The 27500-nt window shown below is 38.0% G+C and overlaps 1 protein-coding gene across 13 annotated transcripts in view; it reads left to right on the plus strand.

Annotated features, from left to right (window-relative positions):
- Moe (Moesin) overlaps window positions 1–27500 on the plus strand; it is a 169949-nt gene that overhangs the window by 32553 nt on the left and 109896 nt on the right. The window contains exon 1 of one of the 13 annotated variants that reach the window (XM_067105143.1): window positions 11719–12144. The exons of 4 other annotated variants lie outside the window; for them this stretch is intronic. The gene's annotated coding sequence lies outside the window, so the exon portion shown is untranslated. Of the gene's footprint in view, window positions 1–11718; window positions 12145–12599; window positions 12663–14975; window positions 15367–15746; window positions 15884–25915; window positions 26033–27500 lie in introns of those variants that run through there. 8 more of the 13 variants (XM_067105146.1, XM_067105155.1, XM_067105144.1 and 5 more) reach the window with 8 other exon arrangements.

Here is a 27500-nt window from a genome sequence, read left to right on the forward strand (position 1 = left end):
ATAGCTGTGGCTTACGTAACCCAGGAAGCTGGGGTTGGGGGAGAGGGGGCGGAGATACTGTCAGTGGATTTGGGGGCGGGGGTTTGCCTTCAAGTGTCACGTGGGTGTTTTTGGTACGTTTAAGCGAAGTGGTGGTGTTGGCACCAGGTTCTCTCCTTCCTCGTTATTTTTTCCCCGGATATAGAGCCACTGTAGGATGTTTCTAACCGACATGAGGAACTGACGTAATACCAAGCCCTTTTTCCTCCGTCGGGGTTAGTGCCGGCAGTGCACCCCACGCGGTGCACTGTAGGCATTACTTAAGATCCTTTGCAGCGTGCCTTCGGCCCTTAGCTGCAGCCCCTTTCGTTCGTTTTACTGTACCTCCTTTCATATTCTCTTTCTTCCATCTTACTTTTCACCCTCTCCTAACAATTGATTCGTAGTGCAACTGCGAGGTTTTCCTCCTGTTACACCTTTCAAAGCTTTTACTGTCAATTTCCATTTCAGCGCTGAATGACCTCATAAGTATACCTTAGTTTAACCAGACCACTGAGCTGATTAACAGCTCTCCTAGGGCTGGCCCGAAGGATTAGATTTATTTTGTGTGGCTAAGGACCAATTGGTTACCTAGCAACGGGACCTACAGCTTATTGTGGAATCCGAACCACATTATAACGAGAAATTAATTTCGATCACCAGAAATAAATTTCTCTAATTCTTCACTGGCCGGTCGGAGAATCGAACGCGGGACCAGCAGAATGCTAGCTGAGAACGATACCCACCCGTCCAATGAGGAACTGAATGACCTCATAGGTCCCAGTGCTTGGCCTTTGGCCCAAATTCCATATTCAATCAATCAGTCAAGCCCTTTTCCTCATTTCCACCAATGCATTAGTATTTCGTCATTCATAACTTTATTTATAGTTACTTCTTTTACTCGCTTATTCGTTTACTTTGCAAATGATTCATTTCCCTCCGGTCACTGATAATTTTCATTTCCAGTCATTCATTTCTTTCAGCCACAGATTCTTCGTTTATGGTCATTCATTTCCCTCGATCACTGAGTCTTGCATTTATAGTCATTCTCCTCTCCCGTTCACTGATTCTTTGATTTAGTCTTATTCATCATTATATAATATATAGTTTTTCATTGGAGGGGTGGGTAGAGCTCTCGGCCAGCGTTCGACTCTCCGACCGGCCAATGAAGAATTAGAGGAATTTATTTCTGGTGATAGAAATTCATTTCTCGTCAGTATGTGGTTCGGATTCCACAATAAGCTGTAGGTCCCGTTGCTAGGTAACCAGTTGGTTCTTAGCCACGTAAATAAGTCTAATCCTTCGGGCCAGCCCTAGGAGAGCTGTTAATCAGCTCAGTGGTCTGGTTAAACTAAGATATACTTAATTATATAATATTCCTCCCCTTCACTTTTCATTCATTTGTAAGTATTTCCCTCGTTCACATTCATTCTGTCGAAGAATTTCCTTTCATTCTCCCAATCTTTCGTTTTTTGTTATTTCTGCTTTCGTTCATTCATTTATAGTCAGTCATTTCCCCATTCATCCATACGTTGGAGGTATCACTCAGTCATTCATTCTTTCGCTTATAGTCAGTCATTTCTGACATTCATTCATTCATTCATTCTTAAATTTCTTTCACGGAGTTTCGTCTTTAGTGTTCCATATTTTGAGCGTCACAAAATACTTCCTCCGATTTGATCAGTAGCTGTGTGTTGTGTAATTTTGAATTTTTTAATGTGGAGCGAATCACGAGACATGTTTTATTTGAACGATGTGCTCACAGCGTGACCACGTGTTTGTTTTTTCATCCCTTTTAGCGTACAAACATCCGTCGCCGATGGCGGCCATTAGAGACCATCCTTCGCCATCTGTTTCTGTCACGTATCCGTGTCTGCCCTTTCCTCGCAGTTTTTGGGATCATCATCTGCACGAACTCCCAAGTCGATGAAGAATGTTGTCGGTGTTGTAATGCAGGTGCTCTGGAACGCTTGGTCGGGCTCTCTCTCTCTCTCTCTCTCTCTCTCTCTCTCTCTCTCTCTCTCTCTCTCTCTCTCTCTCTCTCTCTCGCCATAATTTCCTACAGATCGAACGCTTCAAGTATCAGCTAATTGAGTATTATCCAAACCAGCCCAAGGCATATCAGGTATCCCGCAGGGAACTGTTCTCGGTCTTGTTCTCTTTGTTATAATGATTTGAGATATTGATAACAGCATGCAGAGCTCATTTATATGTTTTATTTTTCTACGATTCTCCTGTCCTGGTCGTATGTAAACTGAAAATTTTCAAAATGAAATTGATAGTTTAGTCTTCTCCGGCGCGCAAAAGAACAAAACAACCTTAAACGGAGACAAGTTGGAGCACATACATTTCGACAAGAAATAAAGAAATTTCGATCGTTATCGTGACATGAATGGAAATGCCAGTACGATAAAACACCCAAGTGAAAGATATGGGAATCATCAGCTCCGACGACTTATCAAGATCTGCTGATAGCGATGGAGTCGCAGTCAGTTGTCGTAAACAGTAGGCATAAATAGTAGGAAGCAGGGTCCTGCTATTAACGCACCATATAAAGTAATATAAATCTACAGAATAAGAGTGCTTGCTTGGTTCAAAATGTACCAACACACCCGGAACCGGAAACCTTTGCCCTTCAGTTCCACCACAATCCTAGAACTGGTGTCAGATGCTGTCTGCCTCAACCTACTTTGTATCATAACCCAGGCGAAATTGCTTGTACGTCATCATTCACATTCACCACCTGTAAGCCGTGGTATTGTTTATTTCATTGTATCTCGACTATTACAAAACAGTCCTTACGCAATTTGAAGCATAATTTACATAAGTTCTTGGATATCGTGCCTGATGAGCAAAGATGCAAATTAACCGGTCAGATTCATCGACCCTAATACAGGTTGTAATTCTAACTCGATCGAACACTTTTTATTCAGCCATGAAGTCAAATCCAACGTCGTTGCTGTCAGCAGTTGCAATTCTTTTAAGTCATGGCGAAGGCCTTGACGAGATAATCCCTTTAATCTGGGTGTTTGTATGTCTGTGTGTGGGGAGGGGGGAGGAACCATAGGTGGTTACTACTCTCAGCCATGTGGACGTAATGAAATGCCAAGTCTATTCATGACCTTGCTTATTTTTGAAGGTGTTACCGTTATAAGTTAACATGTTTTCCGTAGGTAAATGCATAACTCATCACTTTAGTTGGGCTAATTTTCGTTACGTGTTTATGTTGGGTGAATTATTTCCAAACATGAAGAATTTTCTATTTTTTTTCTCAACCACATTCATAATTTTTTTGTGTGTCCGTAACAGTGCCCAGTCCTTATGGGTTTGGTAGCTCTTTGTTGGATCTCTTCAAGTCTAGTTTTCCAATGTTGATGTTATTCCCAACACGTAACGTGCCGGAAACAGTCCATTGCATTGAAGATGATTTCTCTCTCTCTCTCTCTCTCTCTCTCTCTCTCTCTCTCTCTCTCTCTCTCTCTCTCTCTCTCTCTCTCTCTCTCTCTCTTGTGCCTCTTTGGTTATTTTTTTTTCGTAAACTTGCGATCATAGCTTCTGAGAATTTCTTTGAATATTCTTTTTCTCCCATAGCTTCGTCGCATTTCAGTTCTCAGTTTCTTCCCTATATCTTACAGCTATCATTTTTCATACAACATCGCTATGCCTTTACCCTAATTACTCTCCTACTCCCCGTTTGTCTTTATGACATACCTTTTTGTTCTTTATTTCTCTTGTTTTTTCTTTAACCATCATTTCCCCGTACGGAGCATTACTTAAGATTCTTTGCAGCATGCCTTCAGCCCCTAGCTGCAACCCTTTTCGTTCGTTTTACTGTGCCTCCATTTATGTTCTCCTCCTTCCATCTTATTTTCCACCCTCTCCTAACAAATATTTCACAGTGCAACCGCGAGGTTTTCCTCCTGTTACGCCTTTCAAACCTTTTACTGTCAATTTCCGTTTCAGCGCTGAATGACCTCATAGGTTCCAGTGCTTGGCCTTTGGCCTAAATTCAATATTCAATTCAATTTAACCGCCGTTTAGAGTTTTTTTTTTCGTGTATCCAATTTCCAGATGGTGACTTCCCCGTAACTAGTTCATTCAGTAATTTTTATTACTTCGTTTTCTTTTGATTTTTCTCATTGCTTCTACTGGATTATCTTCTCTCCCACCCACATTGACACCTTCGTGCGGGTGATCGTATAAATAAACTTCGCCGTCTCACGTCTTCGGTGGCCAATCCCATTAGGGCACTGATAATGGATATCATCACCCCTCCTCTTTTATTTTTCCTCTCTTCCTCCTCCACCGTCATCAGTTTTTTCTCTCTCTCTCTCTCTCTCTCTCTCTCTCTCTCTCTCTCTCTCTCTCTCTCTCTCTCTAAACATATAACCCTTAGACTCCAAGGAGAGGCCATCAAGGGCCATGTGGTAGGAAACTCTTGAAAGTGTCGATAACGCTGTATTTTTAGATTTATATTTCAAGGAAATGTGATGTTTGCGATTCTGAAGTCTAGGCCTGACGGTAAATAGCGACGCCTTGAAGACTATAACTCTTTACTATTAAAATTACTATAGTGTGTTTTATTATGGACCATTTTTGTGAACTTTTTTTTTTTCGTTACACATATGATTATGAAAGTAGGATTTTCTTTTATCCCTGAATAAAATTTGTCTCAATATTTCCTATTCCGGCTCCAAAACTTAATTTCCCCGTTGTCATTACTTGAGGTCCCTTCTCCCCTAGCTGCATTCCTTTACTATACCTCCTTTCATTACTATACCTCCGTTCATATTTTTCTTTCTTTTATTTTACTCCTACCCTCTCGTAACAATTGTTTCAACATTACTTTCAGCGCTGAATGACCTCTTACGTACCAATGCTTGGCCTTTGTTTTAAATTTCATACTCTTATTCCAGAACTGAAATTAATGATGGCGACCATAAGGAAATACGATTTACCTTCGTCAGTGAAGGAAATGTGTCCAAATATTTGCCTGGGCTCAATGAATTTCGCCCACCCCTCCTTCCCCCTCCACCGAAAATGAAGTTCCCTATGTTTGTAGCCGGAGGAAGCATGGATGATTAATCTCCCCTGTAGTGGTTTAGTGTTCGACCCCGAATCGACGTGACTGATGGAGTTAGATCGACAGTGCTCGGCTGTCGAGGGCTGACTGGGAGAAGTAGGAATTTCGGCCTGATTCGCAAGTGTTATCTTGAAATGAATTGAAGGGTCGAACTCTGTTTGTCTTGGATGATCCTTCTGTTATTTGAAGCAGCAGAAGTTGTGAGTTCCCCTTCTTTCGCACTCCACGCTGTTATTTTCTTGCTTCAGCTTTTGGATTCTGCGAAGCCTTGGCCTAAGCTCTTGGGTTTCTGTCAAAATTACCATGTTTTAGTCCAACCACCCTTCCTTTCATCCTAGTCGCTTAATTCAAGACTTTTTTTTTTCTATATATTTTTAAAAAAATTTTGTACCACCATCTCAAGGAATGCAGTGAACCGTATTACAGTCTTACAATTAAGTGTGCTTCAATCACGTTAACGTGTAGGTTCGAGAAAGTGATATGAGGTGACGTGAGAGATCTTTCTGTTAAGATATTAATTTACCAGGTTGTAAATATTCACGAATGATTTAAAGAAACGGAATTTTTTTATGATTTGAATATACAGTTTTTGCGACAGACGTAAAAGAGAGTTATTTATATACGATCAGTTGTTGCTTGGAATTAATTTTATGACATTGCAAATGATTTTGAGATAGATTTTGATACCTGGATTATATATAGATATATATATATATATATATATATATATATATATATATATATATATATATATATATATATATATATATATATATATATATATATATATTCATGTATTCTTTTTATTACTTGGGCGCTAGTTGTGCGTGATTAAAACACTCCAACAGTGGGCTTAATGTCATTGGAAAGGACGTGTTATTTACTTACTGTGGAGCGGATATCCTATTTCCTGTGTGGTTTCAAATACTGTATGCACTATTCGTTAGTCGGGACCCCACCTTGAGAGAATTGCGTTGAAAGAAGTTTTATAAGTGATGTGCTGGATTTGCCTGTGATGTCATTGTGTAATGTTTTCCCTGGTTTCGTTAGTCGAGATCCTATTCTCTAATCTTTGGTAATGTTTCTGTATGTTGCAGAAGTCTTGTTTTTTTTTTTTGTTTCATGGAGGCCTAACGTTGTTATATTCTTGAAATAAAGAGATTTATGACATTGAAGATGATTTTTAACGGAATAGATTTTGATATCTATATATATATATATATATATATATATATATATATATATATATATATATATATATATATATATATATATATATATATATATATATATATATATATAAAATACAAGAAATTCAATCCAGGTATCAAAATCTATTCCGTTAAAAATCATTTTTGATGTCATAAAACTCTTCCATCCCAAGAACATGACAACGTTAGGGCTCCATGTCATGTTCTTGAAATAAAGAGTTTTATGACATTAGAGATGATTTTTAATAAAATAGGTTTTGATGCCTGGATTGAATTTTATATATATATATATATATATATATATATATATATATATATATATATATATATATATATATATATATATATATATATATTGTACATACATACATATATAGGCTATATATACACATACAAACATATATGTGTGTATATGTTTGTATGTATGTATATAAATTAACTTTGACGAACACACACCTGTTTCCCGTTAGTGTCCTGCCTGGTTTCTCGTGAAACGTGCCCAAATAGCTATTCTTTTATTTATTAATTTATTTATTGAGTTGTTATTGTCTTTATAGATAGTGTTGTTATGCTTAAAATCTATTAAGTACTCTTAGTTGATCATACCTTGTATCTGGATAATGGGTTTGTCTTATATTGTTTAATCGGCAGGTTACTTACAACCCGCCTTGAATAATATCTTCCACTGATTACAGGCCCCTTTTAAATAGGGCATCTGTGTCTGTCGCGTGTTGACAGATTTCTTTTTGGTAACATACCCAGACAATTTGTTACGGAACTGACGCGATACCACGAGATCCACTTAAAAATAATTTGGCTTGTGAGGAAGTCTTTTCTCTAAACTGGTACGTATTTTGACCTAGGTGGGACGGGAATAGATTTCAGCTGGGTAGCACCTGCTGCCTTGGTATTTTTTCTTCGTTTCTTCTGAGTTTTATCGGATATTTACATGAATTTCAAAGGTTTTAGGAACTGTTTTAGGCAATTTTCCAGTAAATAAAGTTCATTTGCGATGTTTATCGGGTGTTCTTATTTTGTAACGTTATTTTGACCTGCTGGTGTCCGTTTATTCATATGTCACGTCAACATTCTCCAGGGAGTAGCCGCTCTGTGGCGGTGGTAACACTAAAACATTGTCGAGAGTGTTTAGTTGGTAAGAGATAGATATAAGAAAACCTGTTGGTAAAGTAGCCGGGAAGGAAGGCTGGGGTTGGTTAGGGCGGGGGTGGAGGGGCGAAGCTTCTCTCTGCTTAGTACTTGTGCACCCATCACTGTCGGACTACTCCTGGCTCCCCCTCCCCTGCCTTCTCGTCTTGACAACAAACCGCCTCCCCTCACCTACTCCCTCTTCTTAGTCTTATTTCCATATTCTATGCCTCATGTTTTCTTGTTACTTCAAGTGCTACAAGGATCCTTAGTTTCGATTCTCTCCCTCTCTCTCTCATCATCATTGGTTGTACCTACAATAATTCTGGTTTGATTTGAGTTCATTAGTTGGTCTGTAATGAATGTGAAAATATTTTGGTTTAAGGAAGTTCATTGGGGCAACGAATAGTAGCAAACTGTGTGGGTTTTTGCAGCATATGATGCCGTTTATTGAATAGGGACAGATCAATAACAGTGGAAAGTAATGAAGATCTTGTTTTTCGTGTTCGGTCATGAATGAAGTTTAAAAAGACATTGCTTTTGGGAATATTCGGACTTTTTAATATGGCATTTCTAGAAAGAAAAAGCCAGAACCTGTGAAGAACGATTTGGTAAAAGGTCTGGTAAGACATGAGCCTAAGATGGGACTGTTACAAAATCTCAAAAGCAGTTGTTGATTTGGACAAAAAACCCTTGTGGGGCTAATCTGTAAACTGGTTTCAAAAACAATAAGATCTAGTAATCCCTAGAAAATTAAAAAGATATTCGTGGTATCATAATTCTTGAGATGGAGACACAAATCCACAGTTATCTATGGGTACATTATATTTAAAAGTAAATCGCTACAGAGAGCTTTCGGGAATTTGTTCGATTTCCCTTTTCTGTAGAGATTTATTTTTAAAAATATGTACCCATACATAACTGTGGATTTTTCTCCAAGACCTAGAATGCGCGTGGAAACATTCTGATTATTATTAGATAGAAAATAATCGTCGGATGTTTTCGGTGAAAGAAAACACTTCACGTATCCGTTGTGTAACAGGTGCTCTTAATTCGTCATTTGGTGTTAAACTGTGGTCGGTTGATGTGTCACGCTTGAAACCGCAGCATGACCGTCAAAATAAAATTTACTTCGTGGCTTATTCGCGGTATCGTTTAAAAGTGTAATTCACTAAAAATGCCAACGACTTCACTTCCTTTCAATTGTATTTTCTTTCTTCTAATTTGGTGTGACCAGTCCCAGAAAACAGAGAAGAAAACTGTTTAGATGGATGTAAATTATGACAGTATTTTCTTCACATAAATGAAAATTATTACTGTAAGATTTGTATTTCATACACGTTATGTTTTATATATATATATATATATATATATATATATATATATATATATATATATATATATATATATATATATATATATATATATATATATATACACATACACACACACATAATGTGTATGTGTATGTATTTATGTTGCATAGTTTTTTATCAAGCGATATAAAAATTATATTTGAGCCACATTTCATTAGTTGGTCATGCAATTTCAAATATTCCTATTTACTTTGTCCTTTTTGTGATTGCTATTTTGGAGGATGTAACTAGCTGCTGTAGTTTGATCTGTGGTTATGTTATTGTCATATCTGTTATATTGTTTCGATTCGATTTGTGTATTGGAGTGAGAGAGAATTTTATATTCACGAGGGAGTTGGGGAACGGAACAGGCGCGGGGGGTGGCCCCTCTGTATTTAATTTTAATTGATTTTGCTCGCCCTTGCCATGGATCATCCCTTCGGCCCACAGCTGCAACCTCTTTCATTCCTTTTACTGTTCCTCCGTTCGTATTCTCTTTCTTCCATCTGACTTTCCACCCTCTCTAACAGTTGTTTCGTAGTGCAGCAGCGAGGTTTTCCTCCTGTTGTACTTTTCAAACCTTCGTGCTGTCAGTTTCCCTTTCAGCGCTGAATAACTCATTGATAGATTTTTAACACTTCGGTCCCAAACAAATGGCATATGAGTCTTCCACTGTTATCTCTAGTTAAATGTAGACTGGTAACTTGGTCACTTTGTCAGTGATCTTACAAAGTAGATTATATTCCGTTCACATTTTCCCTTTGTTCGAAATGTGACATCATGAAAGAAGCCTTTGTCTCGGGAGGATGGCGAGTAATGAAAAGCTCCTTCAAGGATCCCCTTCAGACCACGTATTTTACACGCCTGTGGATTTAGCTTTTGATTCCTTAATTCCGGCATTAGTATGCGTGTCCTGTCTGTTCCTCCAGCGGGAAGGCTTGGTCGTGATAATTGGAATTCAGGGGGTCATTTGGAATTGTAAACAAAGTTCATTTTATTTGTCTTGTGGAATGTTTTTGTCTTTTAGACATGCTGCTTGGTCAAAGATGTGACTGTTGGTTGATATGTTTCTATTATAAATAATTTTATTATTTGGTTTACTGTTGTGACAGTAATTTTTGGGACTGACTTATGAAACCAGGTTTTATTCTCACTTTGTAGAGTCGAATGCACATGTCATTCTTCTGTATATTATTGATGCAAACGTACGTGTAATTCCTACACAAGCTTATATTCATTGTTATTTCACAGAGGGCAGAGAAAACCCGAAATATAATGCTTGTCTATTCCCCTCATTGTTTTATGTATATATGCATTTTCATCTTCATTGTACTTTGTTTTTGTAGTCATGGACAAGAACTACAATATACATAGATACTGTTTTAATGTTTACTGTATGTTCCTAGGGTCTCACAGACATACAGAGACACACCACACTGTAATATTCCCAGAGCATTCGTTCAGTAGACAGTCGAAGTTCCCACCTGGAAGTTAACGCTCTTTAGAAGCCGCACTCGTATTCTCTCGAGTGTAATTACTCAGGCTAATGTAGTTTGTGCATTTCCAGGTGATGCAAAATCGTTAACTTGGCTGCAAATTATGATAATGATAATTTTCGTTCCACTTGGTGGCGGCTCTGTGGTGGGGCTCGGAATTGCACGTTTAAGTACTGTTGTCTGCTGCTGCTGCCCCTTACTGTTACGCCTTTACAGTGATGATGATGATGATTTGTAGAGGGGGTAGTGTTAATGACTGTAGTACGTTCTTTTTTTTCTTTTAATATAACATTACTATAGTTTTATTTTGCTACTATGGCTTTGATTGTTTGAACACAAGTATAATTAACACGTGATATAATATATATATATATATATATATATATATATATATATATATATATATATATATATATATATATATATATATATATATATATATATATATATATATATATATATATATATATATATATATATATATATATATATGTATATATATATATATGGATGGTATCTGAATACATATACATATATATATATATCCAGTTTCATTTACACAATTGTTCTGTGCATTAGTATAATTACTAACAGGACCTCATTGCAACTGGATGGTATCTGAATAAATAACTATAGATACCATGCAGTTTCTATGAGACCCTGTTAGTACACACACATACATATATACATACATACTCAGTATATATGTGTATGTGTATGTCTATTTAGTTATTTATGGGTACACGACGACAGAAGATCGGTCTTTTAGTATATCAGTAGTTTTTTTATAGATATTAGGACTGGTGGGTTGTAGTTCGGGGGAGAACCATGAGCCTAGCGGACGTGTGCCGAAGGCTGTTACACTTATTTCTGTTCCACACGTGATTGTGTGTTGATGATTTCTATCTTATTCACTCAGAAGGGATAATTCGAATGAAATGTTGTCCATTGGGTCATTGCTGAGTCGGGAAGTTGGGGAAAACTCGCTGGTATGCAAGCAGTTAGCTTGCCCAGGTAATTCCTTGGGTGCAGTTGCTCTCAGGTTCCGACTTCTTTTAGACTTGTATGGCCCAGTGGTTAACGCCCTGCTTTCCACCTGAGAGACCTGGGTTCGATCCTGACGTGAGTCAGAAATTTATATATATATATATATATATATATATATATATATATTATATATATATATATGCTTGATTTTCACGGTGTTTTAAAGATGATTTCGGAATAAAATTGTCAAGCACCAGTTTCAGTGGGTCTAGCTTATCAAATATGCATTGTATGTTTATGTACAGTTTATATAGAGTATACAAACAACGGTTAAGGGGGAACACCAAGCCCCTTAGAGTGCCTCCCCCAACCCCCTCCCCACCTCCTGCTGCGACTTCACAACATGGCTGGTTTGTTGTACCGGTGCGAAGAGAGACCGAAGAAGAAGAAGAACGACGAACGAACGATGATCAGTGTATCGTGTGGCGTGGTTGTGGAAACACTTAATTTTTGGCCGTCGTCCGTAGAACGGTCGGTCTACTATCGCTCTCTCTCTCCTCTCTCGCGGTGACCAAGGACTGCCTACCCCCTGCTCCCCCTCCTATTTGTGTGTTTGGAAAGCTTTGATTTATATAAAAACGAAAAGAACAACTCCTCGTCTTCTCTACGCATTCGTGTTCTTGTGTTGTGTCGTCCATCAGCAGTCTCTCTCTCTCTCTCTCTCTCTCTTTTTTACTCGCGAGTGTGTTAATTGAAGATTTTTCGGGGGGTGTTCCCTACCCCCTCCCCTCTGGATGTCCTGACTGGTAGAGCCATCTGTGGGAGGGTTTGATAAACATCCAGTAAAGGTAGGTGGTTTCTTGGCTCCTGACCTTTTCGTATCTATTTTTTTTTTTTTTTTTTTGTTCTTTCCTTTCACAATTCATTCGCAGCAGGTTTTTCTCTTTAAAGGAATTTTCTAAGTATGCGCGTTCAGGCGAAGGCAGATGGCCCCTTAATGTTTGATATTATGCCGTGCGTATGTAACAACAAATAGTTGCGAGATTCATCATTCTTTCGAGGATTTCTTATTTGGGTATAAGTTACCAACTGGTTACTTGCACCCCCGCCTTTCTCCCCACCCACTCCTCCTCCCCTCCTCCTCTACTCCTACACATTCCCACCCAACACCACCACACCACCGCCACGACTCTCTCCCTTTCCTATCCGTCTTGTTATGCGGGATGGAATGCTTGTAGGGTGACTAACGGATTTTTGCTTATTCACGCATTTCTCTGCTGGCTGCGCGTCGGCTCGTTAATTCGTAAACGTCTTTTACCTGTAGAGTACATTGAAGACTGACTCCCATGAGTCCGTTTTCCACCAGGTAGGATGACCCACTGCCGCCAGGTGTAATTATGTGCTTGACCGTGTGGTAGGTTGGGGGGTTGGTTAATACAGAGGAGAGCTACCTTGACCCTCCCTTGCCTCTCCCCAAATTTTTGGGAGTTCATTGTTGCCCCTCCGCCCCACTCTCTCTCTCTCTCTCTCTCTCTCTCTCTCTCTCTCTCTCTCTCTCTCTCTCTCTCTCTCTCTCTCTCTCTCTCTATTATTATTTGAAATCAATTATTTTTCGTCTCATGCATTACTTGACGTTGGCATATTAGTATGACAATAAGATTGATTAAATTACATTCGTTACTGGAGGACGTAGTTTAGTGTCAAATTGTGCTAGGGTATTGGCATTCGTGTGGCTCCCACGACTTCGTAATATTGTTTTTGCTGAAATGACATTCGAAATGAATAATGTTTCTGAACGGGATTTCTTTATTTTTACTGTGTGTAACTGTTACTTATATCTGTTTCTATATAACCCGCATTCACCTGGTATTTCAAGAATATAGCAAATGGATCAATACCGGTTTTAGCTTTCCTCTGCCAGATCCCCTTGCCAACTGGAGTGTTTGTAAACTAAATCTCTGCACCCTCCCTTTGGGTTCATAGACCGTTGTTTCTCTCTCTCTCTCTCTCTCTCTCTCTCTCTCTCTCTCTCTCTCTCTCTCTCTCTCTCTCTCTTCTTATAAGTGTCCTGGTTTCGTTGCCAGATTTTTGTTTGTCATTGCTTTCCCTTGTTAGGTTTCTGAAATGTTACTGTATTTTTTGTGTTGTCATAATTCGGTGATTTGTTTATTATCGATTTAAAGGTCTCGCAATTCCTTGTTTTATTTTTGAAATGTTTTACTTTAATTTGCCTTCATGAGTGACTTATATGCGTAAAGAATATCCTTTAATGGCCTGGCATTTCAAGGAACTCGAGTCTTTGAAAACCCCCAATGCTACCTTGACATAGGTCTAGAAGCTGTAGGTTTTTCCCTTCGGAATTGCTCATCGCATTTGCTGTGTTGAAGCGTTGTATTTTTAATATACCAGTCTCTCCCCCCCCCCCCGGTTTTCTTAAGTATAGCTGTCTTTTATTTTATTTAGGGGTGACGATGCTAATAATGACGCTTCTTAGGGTATGACTGAAAGTGAACTAAATTTAATGTATTTCATGTGGCAACTTGAAACTTGTGTTGATCGTTTTCCTTTATTTTATTATTATTATTATTATTATTATTATTATTATTATTATTATTCAGAAGATAACCTATTCATACGGAACAAGCCGACAGGGGCCATTGACTTGAAATTCAAACTTCCAGAGAATATGACGTTCATTTGAAAGAAATGGCAGAAGGTAATAGGCAACACAGAAAGAAGAGAAACGCGCAAGTACAAGGTGAATTGTTCTAGGGTATTAATGCATTGCATCTTCGCTTGAACTTTTGAGGTTCTAGTTGCGCAACGTCTTAAGGGAGACTGTTGCACAGTCCAACGGTGTGAGGAATAAAAGACTTTTGGAACTGAAAAGTTCTACAGCGTGGTACATTTTTTGCATATTGGTGCTACTGTTCAACAAATAGCTTCCGGAGTTTCTGTTTTTCTTATGTGCCTTTCCATAACCAAACAGTGGTAATCTGATCTGACGGACGTGGGCAGACAAGACCAAAGTGGACATTAGGCAATGCAGACGTGATAGATGTTTTATGTGTAATGTGAAAACGTTGTCAGGTATTGTATAAGAACAAGCAGACTTGAAAAATTTGCATTGGATCATAAGACGGGAAAGTTTTATATTGGAACATGCTGACAGGACAGATATCTTTAGAACATTCAAACAAGGGAAATGCGCACTATTGTTACATACAAACAACATGGAAATTGTTAACATTGTGACAAGTAGGTCTACGGTTGCCATGGCAGATCTTGGAAGTCGTAACTCTTATAATGCTGTGGGACGTTTGCATTCAACCCACGCGTAGAAAGGCAGACTTTTAGATAACATAACTCTTAAATAACGTGCATACTTTGCTTATATTTTTTATGGAACGCGTAGATAAGATAAACTGTATCAGTTAAACATGCTAATAACTTGTATTTTCAACATGAATTTGTTGCATATATTTGTTTATGCGTTAGGCAAACGATTTGTACACGGAGAATTGGCAAAGTTGCTTTATCAAGCAGCGGAGCAGCCATATGCCACAGCATATATCAAATCAAAAACTGGTATGAAACATGTAGGGCTGAAGAATTATCTGTCATCAAACAGACATTCAGATGATGTAACAAAGTGTTATCGGTGTTACAAAAGCAGTGATTCAGGTGGCGTTATTGAACATGCAGCCCCTCAATGTTTAGTTACGTTTTGTATGTAAAGTTTTGTCCTGGCGCGTGCATGCACTGACAAATATTTGCTCCGGAACGTGAGTACAATGTAAATATTTGCAGACACCAGCATGCGTAATTGGTATTTGCTTTGGGCAATGTACATAAATTCGCTTATTAAAGGCAAAAATGTTATCTACAGCCATGACGAAAAATGGATTGGTAGATAATGGGCCGAGCAAATATATGCATGGTACCTTGGACATGTTAGCTGTTATCATATAGAAAAGCATAGCAGATCTTCCTCTGGAACATACAGGTACGGAAGTTACTCTCACCGGGCCTTTGAGTGTAGGGCCAGTCATTTTCAGATTACCGACAAGGTTAATTTTTCAGTAACACGTAAATATGTCAGTTTTCATTGAAGCAAGCAAACAGGCCTTTTCCTGGATCGCGCAGTCAAAGCAAAGCTTTGCAATGGAATCAACATACAAAAAAGGGGGGGGCGGCCGCCACACGAGAATGAGTGTTGGATTGGCAAATAACGCCGTTGCACACGAACCCTATAAGTGCCTTCCTCCACCTCCTTCCCCTCCTTTATAAATGGTTCCGATTAACGTGTCTCATCGTCGATAACTACGCGCAGTTGAAGTTCTCGCTCTTCTTCTTTGCCTACCTCCCTCCTCCCTTCTCTCTCCTCTCGTCTCTCCCTCCCCCTTTCTCCATTTTTTTATGCGTGTGATTGTAAGACGCACGCCACAGGCATTCCTGTACGTGAGATGGATGGGAGCTCTCGTTGTGTAATGGTCCGATCACATACACAGTTTCTTGGAAATTGGTGACCGCACATTTTTTGGGGAAACCGTTTTCAAGTATTGTTTGGGACTAGTGTAATGATAAGTAACTTAAATAGCTTTGTTCTTGTCTTTTCCATTTGTTTTTTTTGTAACTGGGCAGATTTTGGACTGTTCATCGTTTAGGACATCGCTTCGGACAGATTTACTCAAGCTATTTGTCTTGGATTAGCAATCTGATAGGTTGATTCTCGTTTCCAAGTTCCTTTTATGGAAGTGCAGGCAGATTTATGTAGCTAGCCGCCAAAAAATGATGAAGCGGATAGAGAGATATTTAACCTGGACGCACATGAAGTCAAGAGGAAAATTTATTTAGCCTTTAGATTTAATTGCCTTATTGACAGGTTTGTGTGAGCTGATAGATAAATTAGTTTTCTGATAAGTATATACAGCCGGCAGACAAATTTTAGTTGACAAAAAAATTTATGTAGCTTTTAGTCAAGTTCATGAACAGAGAGACATTGTTCAACCAGATCTTTTGTGATTGTATAAACAACGTTGAACCTACTGTTAAAGAAGAATTAAAATGTGAAAGTGAAGTGAAGTCACTACCTTTCCCACACACAGTCTGCTTGTCGGGGGAGTCTTGCTTGGGAATTGGCAAGAAGGTAACAATTGATTCCATTATGAAACTTAGACGTCCTCCTTCGCATGCTCATGAGTCACGGGAATGACTCATTAGCGCGGTGGGGAAATGAGAGTTCGAGTATGGTCTCAATGATTTGGTTAATTTGTAACCAACACGGTTGTTTGAACCGTACAGGCCGTGTTTAAAATTCTAACCATTGACGGAATGTCTTTTCATTTCGAGGCTTGCGGTCCTCCTCACGCCTCGTGTTACGAATGCCTTTTCGGTTAGTAGGGACGGCGGAAGTCGACGCTGTCGACCACGGTGTAGGGAAACCATGTCGAAAGAGCTAGTATGCACCCATAACATCGTGTAGGAGCCTTCCTTCCCCCTTCCCCTCACTCGCGCGGCTAACCATGTTAGATGTCGATTACGTAATGCATGCGATAAGTGCATAAGATATAAAGTATTCAATTTATGGTTGGGAGTTAACTTAATGCCAGTGTAAGTGTTGGAATCAATATGGCTGGTATGTATGAAGGTAGCACGAATATACTGCTTTATTTTTATCTGTTAGACTTTCTACTCTAGGTATCTCAGTTCGTAGGCGGTAATTGAAAAGTTTATGATGAAATAGTTATGATATATTGTTGGCCGGTTGCACTGACGAAAGCTATTTCCACGAAGTTTCTCTTGTGGTGATGGCGTTGTTGTGGATACAGATGGCCGGCTGTTGCAGTGTTTGCTTCTGTTCAGAGGTCATAATTCATTGCGAGATTTATCGCAAATTGCATTTCAGTTACTGCAGGAACATTTGGGGCTCAGATTGATAAACCTTCAATGCAGATGGTTACAATGTTTGTAGGTTTACATTTTCATGTAAGACACTATACCCCTCTCTGCATTTTCTGTTACCTTCTGTAGCTTCTTTTTGATGAGCACCATATTCTTTGGAAGCTTGAATTTCAAGTCAGTGGTCCGTGTAGGCTTGTTCCATGTGAATAGGGCTCGTCTTGTGAATAATAATAATAATTGATAATAATATATAAAAAAAGTCTGTCAAAAGGCACAAAGGTAACTTGTATCTTTTCACGGCAGATCTATAAATTTTCTCCAGATATCGTATGTTTTGTGTCTTCCTGTCTGCTTGTCCAAACTTTGACATAAATGTAATCCTGTTTGATCTGACCCACTTCATTTATTAATATTCTTTAACTTCAAAGGCTAGTCTTTATATCATTGCATTTTATACCGACTTATGTTCTGGTGGCAGATGCATGATTATTTTGTATTTAGGGTTTATGCTAAAGAGAGTATTGAACCGATGGGTACTTTTCTGTTGTATTGGAGATGATAATGAATTGAATATTTCTGATATGTAATGGTTGCGGGAGGGTTGGTGTGAATTCGCTTAGTCTCCCATAAAATAGTTTCTTACGTCATAATAATAATGAGTTTAACGAGATTCGCTTGATGTTACAAAAAATATAAGAAGAAACTAACGCTGTGCTGTTTCACCTTTCAGAAATGTGATTTGATTAAGAGATATATGAATTCTTCTTTAATGAGTAGTGTTGTAATGTGCAAACACTGTAGCTCTGTATATGTAGCCTAATGTATGTATGTGCGCGTGTGTGTGTGTGTGTGTGAACTCTGTGAACACAATTTGTACCATCATTTGAAGGTTTTGAGTTGGTACAGTAATTGGGAATAATTTTGATTTTTGGTTATGGGAAGCATCATCTTTGATTTCCACAATCTGCAGTCTATCTGACTTCCACAATCTGCTACAGACTGGGCGCCCCTGAACTGATCGTGGCTATCTGTGTTTGAGATATAATTCTTTTCCATTTCAGCATTACTATAGTAATATTTATAACGTGATTTTCAGTTAACCATCTGTTATTATCTGCGTACGTTGCTTAGGTGAGAGGGTAATTTTAAATCATTTAAGTTTGCAGCGAGTTTGCGAAATGCCTGAGTGCTTATCATGCAGTTCACGTAATGGTTCAGATTTTTTTTTATATATTTTGTTTTTATAGATAGTGACTCCTGCTAATTTACGCAAGTCCTCATGATGTCCACCTACAGATGAGTAAATGTCATTGATTGAATTCCTTTCTTCGTTATGCTTCGTTGGCGGACCGTGAGTTTTGGAGTACAGACAGATGAAATAATAGAGTCCATTTTTGATTGCATTAACATCTTGGAAAAATGTGCCGAGTTTTAGGTATTGTTTTATGATGCTTCACATCCTGCCAGCGTTAGTTAAGTTTTCCAATTGGTTTAGTGCTCATTGCAACATCTTGCGCGATCGGTGTAAGTTGTTTCAAGAGAGTTCTCATGGATTGGACAAGCGAGTGAAAGTCAGACCTGAGAGACTATAATATTTATAAAGTATAGTTTTCCTGTGATCATGTTGTCTTGTTACAAGCCATGGATGGCTTTGCATAGGAAATGGTACCCGTGTGATTAGCTTGTCTCTTGTCATCCTCTCTCTCTCTCTCTCTCTCTCTCTCTCTCTCTCTCTCTCTCTCTCTCTCTCTCTCTCTGGAAATTGGCTTCTTCCTTTAATAAGCAATCGTTTTTTATAAACGGCGAGTTAAGTGTGACACACAATAACCTGAAAGCAAATTCAAGAAGACAGGTTCTCCATGATTACCAAGTTGCTTTCACTCATAATAGCCAGTCGACAATGGAAGAATGCCTTTGTGGCATGCGTAGGTTTAGAGGATATTGCTATCTTCCCGCCACGAAATAAAATGTCTGCCATGGAACACTTGATATACCAAGCGTCGATAAATTTCGGCTCTCGGGAATTCGGTGTAATCGCTAAGGAATGTGTGTTGTACAGTTGTAGGAACTCTGTGCAGGGCTCTCTCTCTCTCTCTCTCTCTCTCTCTCTCTCTCTCTCTCTCTCTCTCTCTCTCTCTCTCTCTCTCTGTCGATATTTGGGAGGGACTTATACCCAATGCTTATTGTATAATAAGCCTTTGATAACTGGGTGACAATGTTCCTGAAGAACATTCTCATAATATATACACCTGGAATCTTATTCGCCGAGCAGCTAAAATAAAGTCAAAATGTGCCTGACGAAAAGAGAGAGAGAGAAAGAGAAGGTGGTTGTACCTGTAAATTTACCTGTTGATTGTTCCAACCCCTCAGAGAGAGAGATGGCTGCAAAAATTTGATTCCATTACAGGTACACTATATTTGACCTTCTTTCACTTAATATTCACCTGGTGGATGGCTCTTAGCCGCAGGTGTTCTGAGGAGGGCTTAATTAGTTTTTTTTTTTAATTTAAGAACTATTTAGGGCGTAACCGGTTTGCAGTTGTAAGATTCATTTGAAGGAAATTTATTTATGGTAAACCGCTGTGCACAAGTGTATGGTTGCTTATAGTTTATTGTTTTGTGAATCTTCTGTTGCATAGCTTACCCCACTCAGTTTTAGTACCAAAGAATGTCATTGTTGTGCCGGGATACCAATCAATGCATAAATTTTTCCTCTAGAGTTTGAATGATTTTGGGATATTTCTCTCTCTCTCTCTCTCTCTCTCTCTCTCTCTCTCTCTCTCTCTCTCTCTCTCTCTCTCTATATATATATATATATATATATATATATATATATATATATATATATATATATACACACATATATATATATATATATATATATATATATATATATATATATATATGATATTGTCACCCTTTGCAATTGATCATGAAATGCAATTACAGATACGTAACTTGTGAACATCAAGAATTCAGTAATGATGGCATTACAATTTGTTGTCATAATAATTTAGAATATTGCATGTTGGGTCACGCACTTTGAGGAATTGTTGATGAAACAGTCGGTACGGGGACTGCGAAATTTAATCTAATTCAGAAGTGTTTTGTGATGTTACGTGTGCTCTTCGCAGCGGGTTGAATGTAAACATTGGAGTCTTGGCTAGCAACGAGGAATGTGCTTCCCCTATGGTAGCCTACATTCGATGTTTCTTGCATCGTTATCTTGTGAATGCACAGTTGTTTTTTCCCGCTCTTAATAGAATGGTCGTTATTTTATCTTGAATAGTAATCGTTGCTTCATAATCCTAATTTTTCAGTTTTTTTTTCAAATTTATTACTTGGAATACAAGGTTGTTTAAAGTTTATTTTATTGTAGTTATTGTGGAGGTATTTCTGTTATATTCTTAAGGTTAAATTTTTTAATATCGATCCAGAACACATTTATCTCTGGTATCTCAATCGCTGAAGTAGCACAAGTTTTTATTTTTGTTTCTTTGCTAAGTATACATTGCAAACAGATTCCATATTAATTATTATATCTATCCTAGGAGTAGAATAAGAATACTGTTTCACAGACCACTCGAAGGTGTAATAGATTGGAATACTTCACAGTCCACAAAGCAAAGTTGAAATTGGTTGGAATATTTCTTCACAGTCCACAAAGTTGAAATAGATTGGAATAATTCTTTACAGGCCGCATAGTTGAAATAGAATTCTTCTTCGCTACCTCCAAAGATAGAATAGATTAGAATACTTCTTCATAGGCTACATATGAAATAAATTACACTTTTCTTCTCCTATTATAAAGATGAAATAGGTAACAGTATTGTGCAAGCATACCATGAATATGTGCCCTTTTCTCCATGTTTCCATTACTGTAAATCAGTAAACTTGGGCTTTTTAACACAATGCATACATATATGTAAGACGAAGCCGTTAGGGAATGCCGTTGAGGTACACGAGGAGCCTCACGAAATGGCTGTAAAGGATAACATTACCACCAAAGAAACGGTGGTGGTGGTGGTGGTACCCTGCCGGAATTGGTCAGAGCCGCAGGCTTTACTTTCACCAGCTTCCGCCCCTGACGTACGTGTACGTACGGACATGTACGTACGTATGTGTAGGATCTGTGCCTATGTCTGTGACTGTGAAGGAGACGTGGTTATATTCGAGACACCCTGCATAAGACTTCCATTCTCCTGTTTAAGGCACGGATGGCCATGTGACGAGCGGGGACTTCGATTGTGACTTCAGCAGATGTTCTTCATGTGGGAGAAACGCATATGGGGTGTTTGTGCACGCTGTGAATGTAAAAGACGGGGAGGAAGTCATGGTTATACACACACACATTATATATATGTATAATATATACATGCCGTATATTTCCGCGTATAAGACGACATTTAAATCAAAATTCATCCCTAAAAATTGGGGGTAGTTTTACACTACCATTTTAAAAATCAAACCTTGAATTCTAAATGATGTTTATCGGTAGGCTAGCCCCGGCCTCGGTGCGATAACCACCCACATACATGAAAAGATTCACACTATGAAATAAACTGATGATAAAGGTAATAAAACCATTCTTACCTTATATATTATTGGCATATCTTCATGATAAATAGCCTATTCGAGGAGTAATTCCATATCAATGAAGTAAATTTTATCTGTGCGAGGCCAGCGGACAAACTGTAAATATCGAGTTATGGTTGCGCTCACAGCAACTTTATCTTTCGGTAACGTGGTGTAATTACGGTAGTAATAACATTTATGATAACATAATATTCATTTTTCATGAAAAATTCAGGCTGTTGGTAACTGTTGAACAATTCAGTCATACGAACGATAATTATGTACGATAATTATCATACTTTATCGGGGTTGCTTATGATTGGCGATGAAAAACGTGAACAAAACAATGGTTTCCCTTTTAGGCGACATGTGTAGGAAAAACATGATATAGGATGGACTTTATTTCGTTTACCGTATATACTCGTTAACGTGCGATCTCGCGCATCGTGCGACCCCCAAATTTTCACCCATAAAAAATTATTTTATCTTGTATCTCGTGTATTGTGCGAGTTCCTTTTTTGAGAGACCAAATTACTACATAACCTCATTTACTCCATCTCTTTATCCCTTCCGGTTAAAAAAGTAAAATCGAATGATAAAAGTATAGTTAATTACGTTATACTCGTTGAGTAAACGAGTACAGCCAGAAACAACCGAACGAGAAACAACTGTTTTGCCATGAACACGGTCTAGTCGTGGCTATGAACAACCGAATCTGATAACAACAGCTGTTTTGCTTGCATTTCAACCATCGCACGATAGTAAACAATTACGTTAAGTGGAATAGGACTGATATATATTTTACATCATACCCTTATTCGCTATGTAGAAAAGATCGCAAGGAAATATACTGCTAAATTTAAGCTGCAAGTTGTAGCAAAAGCTGAGAGAACAATGTTCAAGCGCTAATTACTATAAATTATCGTGCATCGGCAACATGGATGAAACTCCTAAACTTCGATATGCCATCAAACTCGAGCATAAATAATATTGGTGAGAAAAGTATTTGAATCAAAACTACTGGGCATGAAAGAACACATTTTACTGTTGTTTTAACGTGTATGGCAAATGGGACGAAACCTTCTCCCATGGTTATTTTTAAACGGAAATTGAATTGATGCCGAAACAAAATTCCCGAAAGTTATTGTTGTCCACGTTCACGAAAATATAAACAATGCAAATGGCGCATGATCGCTGTGTTTGTATTTTATAATGCAAATAGTAATATGCGAAGACGTCCAATATTACTGGATACAGTGAAGTAAAGCATAACTTGTTAAAAGATCCATGGAAAAGATGCATATTCGTTACGTTTGTATTTTATAATACGATACCAATATGCGAATATTATCGTGTATGATGCGACCCCCTTAAAATTAGCTTCAAAATTAGGTCTTCAAAGTCGCATGACACGCGAGTATATACAGTATTCTGAATTTCTAAGGATACAGTAAGTAAAACAGAATTTGTAATAACATCATCTTTACATAACCAGGATATCATAAGATACCTGTTGTTGCAAAAGCTAGCCTATACACAGATATTTTTGTAATTTAGCAGTCTTCTTATACATATATATATATATATATATATATATATATATATATATATATATATATATATATATATATATATATATATATATATATATATATACACACACACACACACACACACACAGTAGTTAGTAAACAGGTATTTGTGCATACGTATAAGCTATTTGTTTTAGAGAGTTTTTTTCGACATCAATGCTATTCGATGATTGACACCGCCTGCATGAACTAACTATTAGTCACCCGTATTTTACACCGAACATAATTTTCTATTAGTTTAAATTCCCGTAAAACTTTGATTTGTGATAACTTGTTCGATTAACGCCAATCGATTGACGTGATGTTTATCGATTACATTAATTGGACAGGTTGGCTTATCTGAAGATCCAAACCTATTAAGTATTTAATTTGTGGTAATTAGATAAGCGCAGCCCGTTTCACCTCGTGAATATGATTAATTATCGGTAATGTGAGTCTTATAGGGATAGTTGGGTAGGGAGTTTTGTGTGTTTCCTCTCGCTCTTTCTCTCTCCTGTCTGTTTGTAGACTTAAAACGTCTAATTATTTCTGGCTGTGTAACAATCAACATGATCGGGAATTTTGGGCAGGTGTGAAAGCGAAGTTGATGTTGCTGAGAATGTTAAGTGGCAACAGAAATGTTTTTCAAATATAATTTTTTTAGCACTAGAAAAATGGAAGTGAATTTTTATGTTGTACTGGATAAGTTATTTAGTAGTTGGTGAGCATCAAGGTTTAGACCTTGGTCAGTATATTCAAATCCAACTTTCTCTCTCTCTCTCTCTCTCTCTCTCTCTCTCTCTCTCTCTCTCTCTCTCTCAGCTTGAGAAAATTCCACCTTGGTCTCTGTATTGTACCATATACATCTCACTAGAAGGGCTGCTATAACTAGACGACTAACATTAAAGGTACTGTAGCAGATATCTTGATATGTCATTGTACCGACTTTCATTTACAACCAGTGAAAGTCGGTACCATGGTCTCAAGTTTTGTTAAATGTAATCTTATGTTTTTTATATGTTTAAATTCATAATAGAATAGGAAAATATCTGTGAATTCGTTAGAGCCTATCAGCAGCAGTTCCTAGTGACTGAATACGGTCATTCAAGAGTTTTACCATTTTTGAACGAAAGCAATGTGACATTTCGGTATCTTAATTAAAAACAATAAATTGCTTTATCTATGACTTACACCCATTATTGGTAACATAGCCGGCACCACCAGTATTTCTTTTAGAACTTAGAAAAAAAAGGTAAGGTTGCCAGGCAGTGAAGTTACTCAGCTCAGCCATCTTCGGTGTCGAAGACTACTATATTCCATTAGCGTCAGCATTAAGCCGAAAAAGTACGCAGGTCTTTGAGTGTGGCTTGTGCTACTCGCCATTCTTTTAATTTTTTTTTTCCCCGTTCCTTTCAGCTAGTGTCACATCTTATTCCCCTTTTAATTGGAGATATATATGTTTTCTCGTTAAAAAGCTTTCAGTGGGTAACATTTTTTCGTCGACTTCTTTTTTTCTTTCTGTTAAATTAAAACTTAAACAGATACTACAGTTGGAAAGGCCATTTTAATCAGCCATCTTTCGAAACTAAGCAGTGTTCTTCTTAATTACGTGATCAGTATGTTTCATATAGTATAGTTTTTATTGGTCCAAAAATGAAGTTTTAGATTGTTCTTTGTATCAACTGTTAATTTTATAATGGCTGCTCATAGTAGATATTTGATTTTAAGGCTATGAATAACGTTTTCAAACAAGTGTTTTCATTTGCTCTATGAAGGTGCTGTAGTAGACCAGTTTGTGCCATATATTCCCCTGGGTGTTGTTTTATAAGACCGGCCTTTTAAATAGATTAAAAATGGCTGCTTCTTTACGTCGTTTGCATTACCATTACTGTAAAAATCATTGAGCACTCCCATTTATTGCTAAGAACTAGAAAATTTTCTCTCTCTCTCTCTCTCTCTCTCTCTCTCTCTAACTTATATTGGGAGGTTTGAACTAGAGTTTAATCCCCTCCGACTGATTGCCAGTATCGGCTTTCGCCATGCAAGCCAGCATGGTTCAGTATTCGGAATGTCGGGAAACTCTTCTTTGAATGTTTCAAATGCCTTTGAATGTTTGAAATGCCTAGTAATTCCCATCTTTGAATGTTTGAAATGTCGAGAAATTTCCTCCTGAATGTTTGCAATGTCGAGAAATTTCCTCCTTTTGAATTTTCGGAATGTCGAGAAATTTTTCTTCTTTGAATATTGGAAATGTCGAAAGTTTTCTTTGAATGTTTGAAATATCAAGGAATTTCCTTAGAGTGTCTGAAATCTCAATGAAATTCCTCTTTTGAATATGCGAAATGTTGATAAATTTCATTCTTTGAATATGCGTAGTCTTATCGATCTTGACACTGGCATATATTTTCCTGCTCCCTTGAAACTGCTGAACGTCAGTGTCGCTAATTGAGCGTGATCTCAGGGTCACGAAGCGCTTTTGTTTGTTTGTCTGGTTAAGAGGTGTGTGCGCTCTAAAGTAATTGATGCGCGTTGTGGTAATTGACAACGAGACATTTTTATTGTAGGTATCAGGGAGGAGTTAATTACTTGCTGGCGTCATGTGACGGTATGTGACGGTTAATTTCGCTCTTAAGCTCTTGTTTCTGAAGACTGCCGGAAAATTGACACAAGGGATAGGTACGGGAATGTGAGTGTTTTTCTTTTTATTTTGTTTTACGACAATCGTTTTGTGAGTTTTGTTTTTTTACTGTCCGGAAATCCCTGTGTGTGTTAGATTACTACTCTAGAGATTTATTTTCAGGTTTGTCGTCGTCTGGTTCATTAATTCTTTTATCATATTCATCCATGTTACTACTTCAGGGATATATATTTTTGTAGGTTTGTCTTCGTCTGGTACGTTAATTCTTTGACGATATGTGTCCTTGTCATCGGCCAGTGTTATATGTATAATTTAGTCACATATTATTGTCGTGGTTAATATAAAATGCTCTTTTTTTTTTCCTTATATTAAAACTCCCCAAAATCCTCTGGCGCTTATTGAGCCTGGTTTCAGTCAGAATGAATGGCTTTAGACAAAAACAAATTTCATGTGATGGAGGAACATGTTTTCCTCCCGATCTCTCGGATAAAGTTTCTTTTGTGTGTAGATAAGAGCGAGGAAGAGAATTTATCAGAGGAGCTTCCAGAATTTACTCGTCTCAATATGTCGTTCGAGCTACTAAGAGACTCGATCTTTGCTTTTTTTAGTTTTCTTTATTCTGTCCGCACTTTTTTCCGTCGCACTTTTTTCAGTCCGCACTTTATTCTGTCCGCACTTTTATCCGTCGCACTTTTTTCTGTCCGCCCTTAGATCTTTAACACTACTGAGGCTGGAGGGCTGCAAATTGGTTTGTTGACCATCCACCCTCCAATCATCAAACACCGAATTTCAGCCCATTAGCCTGTGTAGTCTTTATTTTATTTAAGGTTAAAGTTGGCCATAATCGTGCTTCTGGCAACGATATAGGATAGGCCACCACTCGGCTGTTGTTAAAGTTTCATGGGTCACTGCATTATACCGAGACCACCGAAAGATGGAGCTCTTTTCGGTGGCCTTGATTATACACCGTAGCGGCTGTACAGAAAACTCGATTGCGTCGAAGAAACCTCGGCTCATTTTACTTTTTTTTTGTGTTTTCACTCCTGTCGGTTGTGTGTGTGTGTTTATATTTTATGTATATTTCGTTGTCTTTGCAAAGTTGTGATATCCCAAACAGAAGTATCACAAGATATTTTTTATAGAACATATTACACACTTGGTGTGCGTATATACTCCTGGTGCTTATGTATTCTCATGTATATGGAGGGATTTTCCAGGGAGTATATCCAGTAAAATCTTTACCGGGTAAAACCTTAGATTGTGACGAACCCACTCGTGCTGCCTTTCCAGGGATGATTAGGGAGAGCCATCATCTTGTAACGCTTATTTAGGTTCCCTGTAGAGGGGTGTTGCTGTAGGCATTTCTTAAGGTTCTTTGCAGTGTCCCTTCGGCCCCTTTCTGCAACCCCTTTCATTCCATTTACTGTACCTCCGTTCATATTCTCTTACTTTCCACCTTCTCCTGACAGTTGATTCATAGTGCAAATGCGAGGTGTTCCTCCTATTACACCTTACA

Source organism: Macrobrachium rosenbergii, chromosome 6, assembly GCF_040412425.1.
Source record: "Macrobrachium rosenbergii isolate ZJJX-2024 chromosome 6, ASM4041242v1, whole genome shotgun sequence".
Classification (NCBI taxonomy): Eukaryota; Metazoa; Arthropoda; class Malacostraca; order Decapoda; family Palaemonidae; genus Macrobrachium; species Macrobrachium rosenbergii.